The following is a 16,151-nucleotide window of genomic DNA, read 5'->3' as shown; positions in this document are numbered from 1 at the left end:
TATGTCCAGAGCATTGTCAGAGAAATGATCTGTCCATCAGTGCCATTCTCCGTCCAAGAACCGCAGCTGTGCAGGCCCTTCCACATGGACCACTCTCACTGGAACCAAATCCTGGCATCTACATATTGATTGATTGATTGATATTTATTGTCACATGTACTGTAGTACAGTGAAAATTATTTTTCTACGGCCAAGGGAACAGTAAGCATATAGTTGAGAAAATAATATTTAACAGAGTACATTGACAATGGTACATCAACAAATAGTGATTGGTCACAGTGCAAAACAATGGCCAAAGAGAGGCATAGGGCGTCATGAATAGTGTTCTTACAGGGAACAGATCAGCCCAAGGGAGAGGCGTTGAGGAGTCTGGTAGCTGTGGGGAAGAAGCTGTTCCTATTTCTCGATGTGCGGGTCTTCAGACTTCTGTATCTTCTGCCTGATGGAAGGGTCTGGAAGAGGGCACAGCCTGGGTGTGAGGGGTGTCTGACAATGCTGTCTGCCTTTTTGAGGCAGCGGGAGGTGTATATAGAGTCAATGGGAGGATGGCAAGCTTGTGTGATGCATTCGGCTCAATTCACCACACTCTGCAGTTTCTTGTGATCTTGGGCCGAGCAGTTGCCATACCAATCTGTCATGCAGCTGGATAGGATGCTCTCTATGGCACATCTGTAGAAGTTTGTGAGAGACAATACAGACATGCCAAATTTCTTCAGCTTTCGTAGGAAGTAGAGAGGTTGTTGGCTATTCCACTAGTGTTCAAGGTGCAGTTAACCATCCTTAACTACCAGTGTATTGAGCCCGCGGTGATGTGCCCGTTACAAAACACTCACCACACCAGCAACAAAAGCATCAGCAACCTGCACAGACATTTCTTCAATGGCCTCATCAGATGGCCGATTTGGATCAATGTCACGCACCAGCATCTTCTTGCTTCAAACTGGATTGCCTTCTGGACTCATACATCTCCCTGAGCCCAGTGCTCCACGACCCAGGTATCTTAGGAAAAAGTGTCCTTCTTTCCAGCTACAGAAAAGGAAGGAAGCAGCAACAGCAGCCTCCAGGCATTTGCAGCTACCAGTAGGAGCAGGCAGCAAACACAACCTGCAGCTGTGGAGTCTGCAGTAAAGATCATTACAAGCTGAACGTCTAAACGTGAGAAAGAAACTAAGTGGAAGACATCCACCTGAATCAAAGGTCTATGGGTGGGATTCTTCGACCCCCCGCCAGGTCGGAGAATCACCGGGGGAGGGTTGTGTTGTGTGTGTGGGTGTGTGCAGAGAGTTGGCGCAGTTAGAAAGTGGGGAATAGGGCAGCACGGTGGCGCACTGGTTCGCATTGCTGCCTCATGGCACCGAGGTCCCAGGTTCGATCCCGGCTCTGGGTCACTGTTCATGTGGAGTTTGGACATTCTCCCCATGTTTTGCACACTAAATTGCCCTTTAATTGGAAAAAATGAATTACATTTTATTGCACATATAAAATAAGTAGAAAGTGGGGAATCAGATAGTGGATAGGCAGGTGTATTTTTTGCCTATTTAATCATAATTACTGGTAATAATCGATGGTTACTTGCGTTAAAATTTTATAAAATTGGTGACTGTGGTTAATTTAACTCGGGTATTAATATAAAATCTAATTTTCACTTGTGTTGCAACTTCGGGTCAAGTGGGGCTGGAAGTGACTGTGCATTAACTCAGGGTGCCTTAACAGAGGATTCATAAAAGGGTGCACAGAGGGGGGGTGCAAAGCGTAGAAAAGGCATTGGTGGTAGGAGATTCAATAGTCAGGGGTACAGATAGGCGCTTCTGTGGCCGCGAAAAGGACTCCCGGGTGATAGTTTGCCTCCCTGGTGCCAGGGTCCTGGATGTCTCTGAGCGGGTACAATGCATCCTAAAATGGGAGGGAAATCAGACAGAGGTCATTGTCCACATTGGTATGAATGACATAGGTAGAAAGAGTAGTGAGGTCCGGCAACAACAATTTAAGGAGCTTGGCAGAAGATTAAAAAGCAGGACCTCTAGGGTAGTAATCTCGGAATTACTCCCCGTGCCACGTGCTGGCGAGGCTAGCAACAAGGATATAGTGCAGTGGAAGATGTGGCTAAAGAACTGGGGCAGGAGGGAGGGCTTCAGTTTTTTTGATCACTGGGATGTCTTACAGGGAAGGTTTACACCTGAACTGGAGGGGCACCAATATCCTGGCTGGGAGGTTTGCTAATACGGTTCGGGCGGGTTTAAACTAATTTGGCAGGGGGGTGGGGATCAGAACAGTAAGCCAGCAAGTGTAGAGACTGGGATTGAGCATGGTACCAGGGTCAGATTCGCTAAGAGGAAGGGTAGGCTGGGGGAGGTTGAACTTAGTGGGACTGGAGGTCTGGAGTGTATCTGCTTCAATGCAGGTAAGACAGGTGAACGTAAAGCCTTCATTCACGTGCAGAACTTGGATGTGGTTGCTGTAATGGAGACTTGGTTAAAAAAGGGACAGGACTAGCAGCTAGATATTCCAGGATAGAGGTTTTTTAGGCGAGATAGGGGGAAGTTAAAAGAGGTGGGGGAGTTGCAACACTGGTTAGGGAAGCTGTACAGAGGGCGGACACCATGGAAGAATCAAGTAACGAGGCAGTGTGGGTAGAGTTCAGAAACAGGAAGGGGGCAGTCACTGTGATAGTGGTGTACTACAGGCCTCCCAACAGCCCACGGGAAGTTGAGGAACAGATATGTAAGCAGATTTGCGATAGTTGTTGTAGTGGGAGACTTTAATTTTCCTCATATTGACTGGAAATCCCTCAGGGCTAGGGGTCTGCATGGCGAGGAATTTGTTAAGTGTGTCCAGGAAGGTTTTTTGGAACAATATATGGATAGTCCGACTGGAGAGGGGGCTATATTGGACTCATACTGGGGAATGAGCCCAGCCAGGTTATCAACGTTGTAGTTCGGAAAAGGACGAGTGTTGCCCTAGGGTTAAGGTGCAAATTGGGGGAAGGCTAACTACAAGCAGATTAGGCAGGATTAGGAGGCTGTTGTTTGGGAGAGAGTGTTTGAGGGGTGTGGTGTTGGGTGCTCTGGTGCACAGATGAGCCAACATAGTTGTATGTGGTACAACTCTATTTTATTTTAACTCTTATAATACAGTTCGTTCTGGATACTCTGCACGTGCTGTCTCCCTGAGTGTTTCGTGTAGCAGCTCTGTCCTGGTCCTCCTCTCCAGCTAATACTGACCACCAGGTGTCGTGTTTGTGCTTTTATATCTTTCTATGATTGGTTGTGGTGGTGTGTGTTCTGATTTGTCTGTTGGTGTGTCTATCATGATGTGTGTGTTTGAATATCATGACAAGGGGAAACCCACATTTGGCATGTGGGAGTCTTTTAAGGAACAGTGGATGGGAGTGCAGGACAGGCATGTGCCGGTAAAAGTGAAGGACAGGAAAGGCAGGATTTGTGAACCATGGATGACCAGAGAAATTGAGAATCTTGTCATAAAGATGCATATGTGAGGTACAGATAACAAAAAACAGATAAAACACTTGAGGAATACATGGAAAATAGAAAAGAGCTCAAGCAAGGAGTTAGGAGGGCAAAAAGGAGTCACAAAATGTCCTTGGCAGACAGGATTGAGGAGAATCCCAAGGCATTTTATACATATATTAGGAACGTATATTAGTGAGAGAAAGAGTTGGCCCACTCAAGGGCAAAGGAGAAAACTATGTATAGAACCAGAGGAAGTAGGGGAGGTCCTTAATGAGTATTTTGTAATAGTATTCACAAAGGAGAGGGACATGCTGATTGGCGGTGTCTCAGAGGGATGTGTAAACACTTTAGAACAGGTTGTTATTATCGAGGGCCGAAGGGCCTATACTGCGCTGTAATGTTCTATGTTCTATATCCGCAACTCCTGCAATCTCACTATAATCCGCAAACTTGCTAATCAGACCCAAGCCATTTATATATATTACAGTGAGCAGCGGAACACTACTATTTACAGACCTCCATTCGGAAAAATATCCTTCCACTGCTACCCTCTGTCTTCTATGGCCAAGCCAGTTCTGGATCCATCCAGCTAGTTCACCCCTGACTCCATGTGATCTAATCTTTTGCACTAGCCTGCTATGAAGGGCCTTATCAAATGCCTTATTAAAGTCCATATAGACAACGTCCACAGCCTTTCCCTCATCAATCATTTTTGTCACCTCCTCAAAATATTCAATTAAATTAGTGAGACATAACCTCCCTCATACAAAACCATGCTGTCAGTCGCTACTAAGACCATTTACTTCCAAATGTGCATAGATCCTATCTCTGAGAAGTTTTTCCAACAATTTCACAATCACTGATGCCAAGCTCACTGGCCTATAATTACCCGGATTATCATTGCAACCCTTCTTAAATAACGGTACAATATTGGCTATCCTCCAATCCTCTGGCATCTCATCTGTGGCCAATGAGGACACGATTTCTGTCAGAGGCCCAGCAATTTCATTTCTCGCCTCCCTCAGCAATCTGGGATAGATGCCATCTGGCCCTGGGGATTTGTCTACCTTAATGCTTTTTAACACACCAAACTCTAATGAAAACAGCCTCAAGTCCCTCAGCCTTTCCTCATAAGATCTTCCTTCCATACCAGGCAACATTCTGATAAATCTCTGCACCCTTTCCAATGCTTCCACATCCTTCGTATAATGCGGCGACCAGAATTGCACGCAATACTCCAAATGCGGCCGCACCAGAGTTTTGTACAGCTGCAACATGACCTCATGGCTCCGAAACTCAATTCCTCTACCAATAAAAGCAAACACACCGTACGCCTTCTTAACAACCCTCTCAACCTGGGTGGCAACTTTCAGGGATCTATGTACATGGACACTGAGATCTCTCTGCTCATCCACACTGCCAAGAATCTTACCATTAGCCCAGTACTCTGTCTTCCTGTTATTCCTTCCAAAATGAATCACCTCACACTTTTCTGCATTAAACTCCATTTGCCACCTCTCAGCCCAGCGCTGCAGCTTATCTATGTCTCTCTGTAACTTGTAACATCCTTCCGCACTGTCCACAACTCCACCGACTTTAGTGTCATCTGCAAATTTACTCACCCATCCAAAACAGATCCTTGTGGTACACCACTAGTAACTGGACTCCAGTCTGAACATTTCCCATCAACCACCACCCTTTGTCTTCTTCCAGCGAGCCAATTTCTGATCCAAACTGCTAAATCACCCTGAATCCCATGCCTCCGTATTTTCTGCAGTAGCCTACCGTGGGGAACCTTATCAAATGCTTTACTGAAATCCAGATACACCACATCAACTGCTTTACCCTCATCCACCTGTTTGGTCACCTTCTCAAAGAACTCAATAAGGTTTATGTGGCACGACCTACCCTTCACAAAACCATGTTGACTATCTCTAATCAAATTATTCCTTTCCAGATGATTATATATCCTATCTCTTATAAACCTTTCCAATATTTTGCCCACAACAGGAGTAAGGCTCACTGGTCTATAGTTACCGGGGGTGTCTCTACTCCCCTTCTTGAACAAGGGGACAACATTTGCTATCCTCCAGTCTTCTGGCACTATTCCTGTAGACAAAGATGACTTAAAGATCAAAGCCAAAGGCTCAGCAATCTCCTCCCCACATTCCAAGAGAATCCTAGGATAAATCCCATCAGGCCCAGGGGACTTATCTATTTTCACACTTTCCAGAATTGCTAACACCTCCTCCTTATGAACCTCAAGCCCTTCTAGTCTAGTCGCCTGAATCTCAGTATTCTCCTCGACAACATTGTCTTTTTCCTGTGTGAGTACTGACGAAAAATATTCATTTAGCACCTCTCCTATCTCCTCGGACTCCAACCATAACTTCCCACTACTGTCCTTGACTGGCCCTACTCTTACCCTAGTCATTTGTTTATTCCTGATATATTTATAGAAAGCTTTAAGGTTATCCTTGATCCTACCTGCCAAAGACTTCTCATGTCCCCTCCTGGCTCTTCTTATCTCTCTCTTTAGGTCCTTCCTAGCTAACTTGTAACTCTCGAGCGCCCTAACTGAACCTTCATGTCTCATCTTTACATAAGCCTCCTTCTTCCTCTTGACAAGTGTTTCGACTGCTTTAGTAAACCACGGTTCCCTTGCTCGACCACTTCCTCCCTGCCTGACAGGTACATACTTATCAAGGACACACAGTAGCTGTTCCTTGAACAAGCTCCACATTTCCATTGTGCCCATCCCCTGCAGTTTTCTTCTCCATCCGATGCATCCTAAGTCTTGCCTCATCACATCATAATTACCTTTCCCCCAGATATAACTCTTGCCCTGCGTTATATACCTATCCCTTTCCATCACTAAAGTAAACTTAATTGAATTGTGGTCACTATCACCAAAGTGCTCACCTACCTCCAAATCTAACCTGTCCTGGTTCATTACCCAGTACCAATTCCAATATGGCCTCGCCTTTCGTTGGCCTATCTACATACTGTGTCAGGAAATCCTCCTGCACACATTGGACAAAAACAGACCCATCAAAAGTACTCAAACTATTATTGCGTTTCCAATCAATATTTGGAAAGTTAAAGTCCCCCATAACAACTACCCTGTTGCTTTCACTCCTATCCAGAATCATCTTTGCAATCCTTTCCTCTACATATCTGGAACTTTTCGGAGGCCTATAGAAAACCCTTCACGGGGTGACCTCTCCTTTCCTGTTTCTAACCTCAGCCCATACTACCTCAGTAGACGAGTCCTCATCAAACGTCCTTTCTGCCACTGTAATACTGTCCTTGACTAACAATGTCACCCCTCCCCCTCTTTTACCACCTTCCCTGAGCTTACTGAAATATCTAAACCCCGGCACCTGCAACAACCATTCCTGTCCCTGCTCTATCCATATCTCCGAAATGGCCACAACACCGAAGTCCTAGGTACCAACCCATGCCGCAGGTTCACCCACCTTATTTCGGATGCTCCTGGCATTGAAGAAGACACACTTTAAACCACCTTCCTGCCTGCCTGTACACTCCTGCAACTTTGAAACCTTACTAATGACCTCACTACGCTCAACCTCCTGTGTACTGGAGCCACAATTCAGGTTCCCAAGCCCCTGCTGAACTAGTTTAAACCCTCCCGAAGAGCATTAGCAAATTTCCCCCCCAGGATATTGGTACCCCTCTGGCCCAGGTGTCGACCATCCCGTTTGTAGAGGTTCCACCGACCCCAGAATGAGCCCCAATTATCCAGAAATCTGAAACCCTCCCTCCTGCACCATCCCTGTAGCCACGTGTTCAACTGCTCTTTCTCCCTATTCCTCGTCTCGCTATCACGTGGCACGGGTAACAACCCAGAGATAATAAATCTGTTTGTCCTAGATCTAAGTTTCCACCCTAGCTCCCTGAATTCCTGCCTTACATCCCTATCCCTTTTCCTACCTATGTTGTTGGTACCTATGTGGACCACGACTTGGGGCTGCTCCCCCTCCCCCTTAAGGACCCCCAAAACACGATCCGAGACATCACGCACCCTGGCACCTGGGCGGCAACACACCAACCGCGAGTCTCTCTCATTCCCACAGAATCTCCTATCTATCCCCCTAACTATGGCGTCTCCAATGACTAATGCTCTACTCCTCTCCTCCCTTCCGTTCTGAGCATGATAGTGATGAAGATTGTCAGATAATACAACAGGATAGAGATAGGCTGCAAAATTGGGCAGAAAAATGGCAGATGGAATTTAACCTGGACAAATGCGAGGTGATGCATTTTGGTGGATCCAATTCAGGTGGGAGGTATAAAATAAATGGCGAACCATCAGGAGCATAGAGACACAGAGAGATCTGGGTGTGCAGGTCCACAGATGCTTAAAAGTGGCAGCACTGGTGGAAATGGTGGTAAAGAAAGCATATGGCATTCTTGCCTTCATAGGACGATGTATCGAGTATAAAAGCTCAAAAATTATGTTACAATTATATAGAACGTTGGTTAGGCCACATTTGGAATACTGTGTCCAATTCTGGTCAGCACTACCAGAAGGACGTGGAGACTTTGGAGAGAGTACAGAAAAGGTTTACCAGGATGTTGCCTGGTATGGAGGGTATTAGCTATGAGGAGAGATTGAATAAACTGGGATTGTTCTTCCTCGAGAGACCGAGGCTGAGGGGTGACCTGATGGAAGTTTATAAAATTATTAGGGGTATAGATAGGGTGAACAGTTGGAGGCTTTTTCCCAGGGCGGAAATGACAATGACAAGGGGACACAAGGTCAAGGTGAGGGGGTGAAAGGTTCAGTGGAGATGTGCGGGGGAAGTATTTTACACAGAGGGCTGTGGTGGCCTGGAATGCACTGCCAAGTGAGGCGGTTGAGGCAGATATGTTAGCGACCTTTAAGACTTATCTGGATAGGCACATGAACAGACGGGGTATAAAAGGATACAGGCGGTTGGTCTAGATATGACACGTGATCGGCGCAGGCATCGAGGGCCTAAGGGCCTGTTCCTGTGCTGTATTGTTCTTTATTCTTTGACAGACTTTGGGGAGTCAGGAGGTAAGTTACTCAATGCAGAATTCTGAGCCTCTGATCTGCTCTTGTAGTCATAGTATTTAGATGGCTCACCATCACACGCACCCCACACCATCGGGAAATTGGACCATCGGGGGATGGAGCATCGCCCCCCCCCGTGATTTCCTGAGGCCATCCCAATGGCGTGCGGCATACACAGCAATTATGCCATTTTTGAGGGGGTGGAGCATCCGAAAAAGGTCGCCGCCCCCGATTTTGGCGTAAAAACAGGTTCTCCAACCAATCGTCAAACGTGATTTTACCGTCGGCAATCGGAGAATCCAGCCCCATGTGTTGACGCCAAGAGAGAACCCGTGGACCTTTACGACAGGAAAATCGGCGCTGCGCCGGCACCGATTTTGCTACCGGTGAGGGCCTAGCACCGGCGCCATGTGGAACACCATCGAATCCCACGAAAAACAGTGCAGGATTCGTCAGGTCGGTGATGATAAGCTGTACCCTTGCATAAATATACACTCCCCACACACACACTTTCGAAGCAGAAAAGATGGGACAGGTTGTGCTGGACCGTACAGCCCATACAGCTGATGGGTCGACTGGAGCCAGGGGGTACCCAGGGGGGTGTCCTGGGTGGGCCACCTATACGACCCAGGGCACCACATTTAAAGCGGGCTGTCAGCGGCATGCACAGCTACATGGCTGCCTTGCCAGCTGTGGTAATGGTGTTGCGTATCTGTCCACCCCGACCCCACAGCTCACCCCTTGGCCACGTCGCTCTAGTCACTGCTGCCTTGGCAGAAGCCCCCGGCCAGCGGCATGAATGTTGGTGAAGTATGGCGGTGTTGGAGCTGTCATGATATGCAAACATGCAACCAATGAACATTCAGAATAGGACGCAACCAACGGACAGTCAGGACACTCAGAGTTGGCATCACCACAAGGGTGCATGACATAAACACTATAAAAGGGATGATTCACTCACACCCTGCCTCTTTCCACAGACAGACATCCAGAGAGTTAGACAAGGTTGATCAGCAGCATCACACCCCAGCACGTAGCTTAGAGCAAGCTGGTCCAGTTAGACTGAGTTACTACAGTTAGATTAGCAGAGTCGAACTCATTTGAGAACTGTGTTAATGGTTCAATGTTGAACTCATTTCAGAGTCTGGAGCATCCTTTAGTTAAGACTGCATCAAGTAGCAGCCTGTGTTATTCACAATACAAAATGGCAGAAAGTGAAAAACAAGCCTCCCACGAGGTGGAGAGTGTTCAGGCCATCTCCCGGATGCAGCGCCTCCACATTGACGAAAGCTGCCATTTTGCGCGCTCTTCCCGGGGCCCAAAGCAATGCGATCAGGAACACGAAGCGGCCGAAGACCGCACTGTGCAGGTGCAGACGTCCGAGAACCGCACTGCGCATGCGCAACGACGCACTGAGAGTCATGACGCCGACATCATGACGTGTGCGAACTGCGGCACAGCCAATTTTTTTAAAAACTGCCCTGCAAGAGACAAACGCTGTTTAAACTGTGGGAAACCAAACCACGATGCAGCCCTGTGCAGATCTGCACCACCAGTAAGGGGCCAGCGCTCCCAATTCCAACAGCGGCGCATCAGAAGTGTGCAACACCGAATGCATGACTGTGATCCAGGCAGTGCGACTGATCCAGATGACGTATACCTGGACACCACTTACCGAGTGGGCATTATTACGAAGTGCGAATACTCCACAACGGACACATCGCAAGTCCAATCAATCCTGGCCGTGGATTCTGAGGACGAATGGCATGCAGTGATGAAGGTCAACCACTGCCCCATCCAGTTCAAACTGGACACAGGTGCCTCTGCCAACCTGATTCCGCAGGTGGACTTCAAGAGAATAAAGAAGCCCCCCACAATCCTTCCAGCTGCCTGCAAAATCCTGGACTACAATGGAAACGCAATCAAGGCACTGGGGTCCTGCCATCTGCAGGTGTCCAGCCGAAACACACAAGCAAGCTTCCGCTTTGAGATTGTTAAACAGTCAGGGCGTCCCTGCTAGGTGCGCACGCCTGCAAGCAACTGAACCTCATTCAGAGGGTCTACACCACGACGCCGTCCCATTCGGATCTTCAGGTCAGCATCAACGACATCCTAACCCAGTCCCCAGATGTATTAAGCGGGATGGGCACGCTTTCATACGAGTACAAGATTCTACTGCAGCCTGATGCCAAGCCAGTTGTCCACCCACCATGACATTTCCCTGCTCCACTGAGAGAGTGCCTGAAGGCAGAGCTCACAACAAAAAGGCATCATCTCCAAGGTCACTAAACCAACCGACTGGGTCAGTTCGATGGTGTGCGTAAAGAAGCCTTCGGGGGATCTACGCATCTGCATTGACCCCAAGGATCTAAACAAAAACATTATGTGGGAACATTACCCCATCCGGAAGAGGGAAGAAATCATGTGTGAGATGGCACACATAGAAAAAACATAGAAAAATACAGCACAGAACAGGCCCTTCGGCCCACGATGTTGTGCCAAAACTTTGTCCTAGATTAATCATAGAATTTACAGTGCAGAAGGAGGCCATTCAGCCCATTGAGTCTGCACCAGCTCTTGGAAAGAGCACCCTACACAAGGTCAACACCTCCACCCAACACGAAGGGCAATTTTGGACACAAAGGGCAATTTATCATGGCCAATCTACCTAACCTGCACATCTTTGGACTGTGGGAGGAAACCGGAGCACCCGGAGGAAACCCACGCTCACACGGGGAGGTGTGCAGACTCCGCACAGACTGTGACCCAAGCCGGAATCGAACCTGGGACCCTGGAGCTGTGAAGTAATTGTGCTATCCACAATGCTACCGTGCTGCACTTAAAAACAAATTAATCTACACTATATCATTCTACCATAATCCATGTACCTATCCAATAGCTGCTTGAAGGTCCCGAATGTTTCCGACTCAACTACTTCCACAGGCAGTGCATTCCATGCCCCCAGTACTCCCTGGGTAAAGAAACTACCTCTGAAATCCCCCCCGAAATCTTCCACCATTCACCTTAAATTTGTGTCCCCTTGTAATGGTTTGTTCCACTCGGGGAAAAAGTCTCTGACTGTCTACTCTATCTATTCCCCTGATCATCTTATAAACCTCTATCAAGTCGCCCCTCATCCTTCTCCGTTCTAATGAGAAAAGGCCTAGCACCCTCAACCTTTCCTCGTAAGACCTACTCTCCATTCCAGGCAACATCCTGGTAAATCTCCTTTGCACCTTTTCCAAAGCTTCCACATCCTTCCTAAAATGAGGCGACCAGAACTGTACACAGTACTCCAAATGTGGCCTTACCAAAGTTTTGTACAGCTGCATCATCACCTCACGGCTCTTAAATTCAATCCCTCTGTTAATGAACGCGAGCACACCATAGGCCTTCTTCACAGCTCTATCCACTTGAGTGGCAACTTTCAAAGATGTATGAACATAGATCCCAAGATCTCTCTGCTCCTCCACATTGCCAAGAATTCTACCGTTAACCCTGTATTCCGCATTCATATTTGTCCTTCCAAAATGGACAACCTCACACTTTTTAGGGTTAAACTCCATCTGCCACTTCTCAGCCCAGCTCTGCATCCTATCTATGTCTCTTTGCAGCTGACAACAGCCCTCCTCACAATCCACAACTCCACCAATCTTCGTATCGTCTGCAAATTTACTAACCCACCCTTCAACTCACTCATCCAAGTCATTAATGAAAATCACAAACAGCAGAGGACCCAGAACTGATCCCTGCGGTACGCCACTGGTAACTGGGATCCAGGCTGAATATTTGCCATCCACCACCACTCTCTGACTTCTATCGGTTAGCCAGTTCGTTATCCAACTGGCCAAATTTCCCACTATCCCATGCCTCCTTACTTTCCGCATAAGCCTACCATGGGGAACCTTATCAAATGCCTTACTAAAATCCATGTACACTACATCCACTGCTTTACCTTCATCCACATGCTTGGGCACCTCCTCAAAGAATTCAATAAGATTTGTAAGGCAAGACCTACCCCTCACAAATCCATGCTGACTATTCCTAATCAAGCTTTCCAGATGCTCAGAAATCCTATCCTTCAGTACCCTTTCCATTACTTTGCCTACCACCGAAGTAAGACTAACTGGGCTGTAATTCCCAGGGTTATCCCTAGTCCCTTTTTTGAACAGGGGCACGACATTCGCCACTCTCCAATCCCCTGGTGCCACCCCTGTTGACAGTGAGGACGAAAAGATCATTGCCAACGGCTCTGCAATTTTGTCTCTTGCTTCCCATAGAATCCTTGGATATATGCCATCAAGCCCGGGGGATTTGTCTATCCTCAAGTTTCTCAAAATGCCCAACACATCTTCCTTCCTAACAAGTATTTCCTCGAGGTTACCAGTCTTTCACACTGTCCTCTCCAACAATATGGCCCCTCTCATTTGTAAATACAGAAGAACAGTACTCGTTCAAGACTTCTCCTATCTCTTCAGACTCAATACACAATCTCCCGCTACTGTCCTTGATCGGACCTACCCTCACTCTAATCATTCTCATATTTCTCACATATGTGTAAAAGGCCTTGGGGTTTTCCTTGATACTACCCACCAAAGATTGTTCATGCCCTCTCTTAGCTCTTCTAATCCCTTTCTTCAGTTCCCTCCTGGCTATCTTGTATCCCTCCAGCGCCCTGTCTGAACCTTGTTTCCTCAGCCTTACATAAGTCTCCTTTTTCCTCTTAACAAGACATTCAACCTCTCTTGTCAACCATGGTTCCCTCACTCGACCATCTCTTTCCTGCCTGACAGGGACATACATATCAAGGACACGTAGTACCTGTTCCTTGAACAAATTCCACATTTCACTTGTGTCCTTCCCTGACAGCCTATGTTCCCAACTTATACACTTCAATTCTTGTCTGACAACATCATATTTACCCTTCCCCCAATTGTAAACCTTGCCCTGTTGCACGCACATATCCCTCTCCATTACTAAAGTGAAAGTCACAGAATTGTGGTCACTATCTCCAAAATGCTCCCCCACTAACAAATCTATCACTTGCCCTGGTTCATTACCAAGCACCAAATACAATATTGCCTCCCCTCTGGTCGGACAATCTACATACTGTGTTAGAAAAGCTTCCTGGACACACTGCAAAAACACCACCCTATCCAAACTATTTGATCTAAAGAGTTTCCACTCAATGTTTGGGAAGTTAAAGTCACCCATGACTACTACCCTGTGACTTCTGCACCTTTCCAAAATCTGTTTCCCAATCTGTTCCTCCACATCTCTGCTACTATTGGGGGGCCGATAGAAAACTCCTAACAAGGTGACTGCTCCTTTCCTATTTCTGACTTCAACCCATACTACCTCAGTAGGCAGATACTCCTCGAACTGCCTTTCTGCAGCTGTTATACGATCTCTAATTAACAATGCCACCTCCCCCCCACCTCTTTTACCACCCTCCCTAATCTTATTGAAACATCTATAACCAGGGACCTCCAACAACCATTTCTGCCCCTCTTCTATCCAAGTCTCCGTGATGGCCACTACATTGTAGTCCCAAGTACCGATCCATGCCTTAAGTTCACCCACCTTATTCCTGATGCTTCGTGCGTTGAAGTATACACACTTCAACCCATCTCCGTGCCTGCAAGTACTCTCCTTTGTCAGTGTTCCCTTCCCCACTGCCTCACTGCACGCTTTGGCGTCCTGAATATCGGCTAGCTTAGTTGCTGGACTACAAATCCGGTTCCCATTCCCCTGCCAAATTAGTTGAAGCCCTCCCGGAGAGTACTAAAAAACCTCCCTTCCAGGATATTGGTGCCCCTCTGGTTCAGATGCAACACACGCTGGCTTCTTCACAAAATTGGACACACCCCAAGGATTTTGGCAAATCCAACTTGAAGAATCCAGCAGAAGGCTCTGCACCTTCAACATGCCTTTTGGCAGATTCTGCTACAACCGAATGCCATTTGTCATCATCTGGGCATCAGAGATTTTCCATCGCATCATGGAACAGGTGATGGAGGGAATAGAAGGGGTTTGTGTCTACGTTGACGATACCATAATCTGGTCCACAATCCCAGAGGAACATGTGTCGCGACTCAAGAAAGTATTCCGACGCATGCATGAACATGGCCTCAAGCTAAACAGGTCCAAGTGCTGTTTTGGGACATCCACGCTGAAGTTCTGGGTGATCAGATTTTGCAACACGGTGTGCACCCGGACACAGACAAAATTAAAGCCATCGAGGCAATGAAATTCTCCGAGGTCAGTACTGCGCTTCCTGGGAATGGTCAATTTCCTTGGCAACTTCATCCCAAATTTGGCCACACACACCTACGGAACCTGGTAAAAAAAATCAACTGCCTTTGAGTGGAAGGTGGAGCACCGAATTGAGTGGCTGGAGCTGAAAGCCAAGCTCACCACTGCACCCGCACTTGCGTTCTTTGACCCAGATCGAGAGACAAAGATATCCACAGATGCGAGTCAGGATGGCATTGGGGCGGTTTGCTGCAAAGAGACGACACGTCATCCTGGGTACCAGTAGCGTATGTGTCACGGGCAATGACACCCACTGAGACCAGATATGCGCAGATTGAGAAGGAGTGTTTAGGTCTTCCACTGGCATCCTCAAATTTCATGATTATGTCTACGGCTTGCCAACATTTACTGTTGAGACGGATCATAGCCCTCTGGTTCACACCATCCAAAAGGACCTGAACGACATGACGCTTCGTTTGCAGAGAATTCGGCTCAAACTCCGGAGGTATGATTTCAATTTGGTGTACACACCTGGCAAGGAGCTCATCATTGCCGATGCATTGTCCTGCTCCGTCAACTCACCCAGTGAACCACTGGAGATCATCCAGCACATTGAATTGCAGGTACAACTGTGTGCAAGCACTCTCCTGGCAACAGATGAGAAGATTGTTTTCATCTGAGAAGAGACGGCCAAAGATCCCCTGTTGCAGCGAGTCATTCACAACCTCAGCAATGGCTGGCAGAAAGGGCAATGCCCTCAATTCTACAACATCAAAGATGACCTGATGCTGATCAATGGCATCCTGCTCAAGCAGGACAGGATAGTCATCCCGCTACGTCTTCAGAGCATGGTGCTGCGGCAGATTCATGAGGAACACCTGGGCGTAGAAAAGTGCAGACGCAGGGCCCGGCAAGCTGTCTACTGGTCCGACATCAACCAGGACATCACGGACATGGGCCTGAACTGTGAAACCTGTCAGAGGTTCCAACCAGCGCAGAGCAAGGAGGCTGTCTAACCACATGACCTAGAGACCTCTCCGTGGTCCAAGTTTGGCATTGACCTATTCCACGCGAATGGTCGCGACTATATCTTAATCATCGATTACTTTTCAAACTATCCTGAGGTGCTGAAGCTGCCAGACCTCACCTCACGGACCGTCATCAAAGTGTGTAAAGAGACATTCTCACGGCATGGCATCCCGAACTTCGTCATGAGCGACAATGGCCCGTGCTTCCACAGTCGAGAATGGTCCACGTTTGCCAAGAGCTACAATTTCAGGCATGTCACCTCCACTCCGCACTATCCGCAGTCCAATGGCAAAGTCGAAAAAGGGGTGCACATCGTTAAGCAGCTCATCCGCAAG

This window comes from Scyliorhinus torazame, chromosome 8 (genome assembly GCF_047496885.1).
Source record: "Scyliorhinus torazame isolate Kashiwa2021f chromosome 8, sScyTor2.1, whole genome shotgun sequence".
NCBI classification, from domain to species: domain Eukaryota; kingdom Metazoa; phylum Chordata; class Chondrichthyes; order Carcharhiniformes; family Scyliorhinidae; genus Scyliorhinus; species Scyliorhinus torazame.
This window is presented reverse-complemented; position numbering follows the sequence as displayed.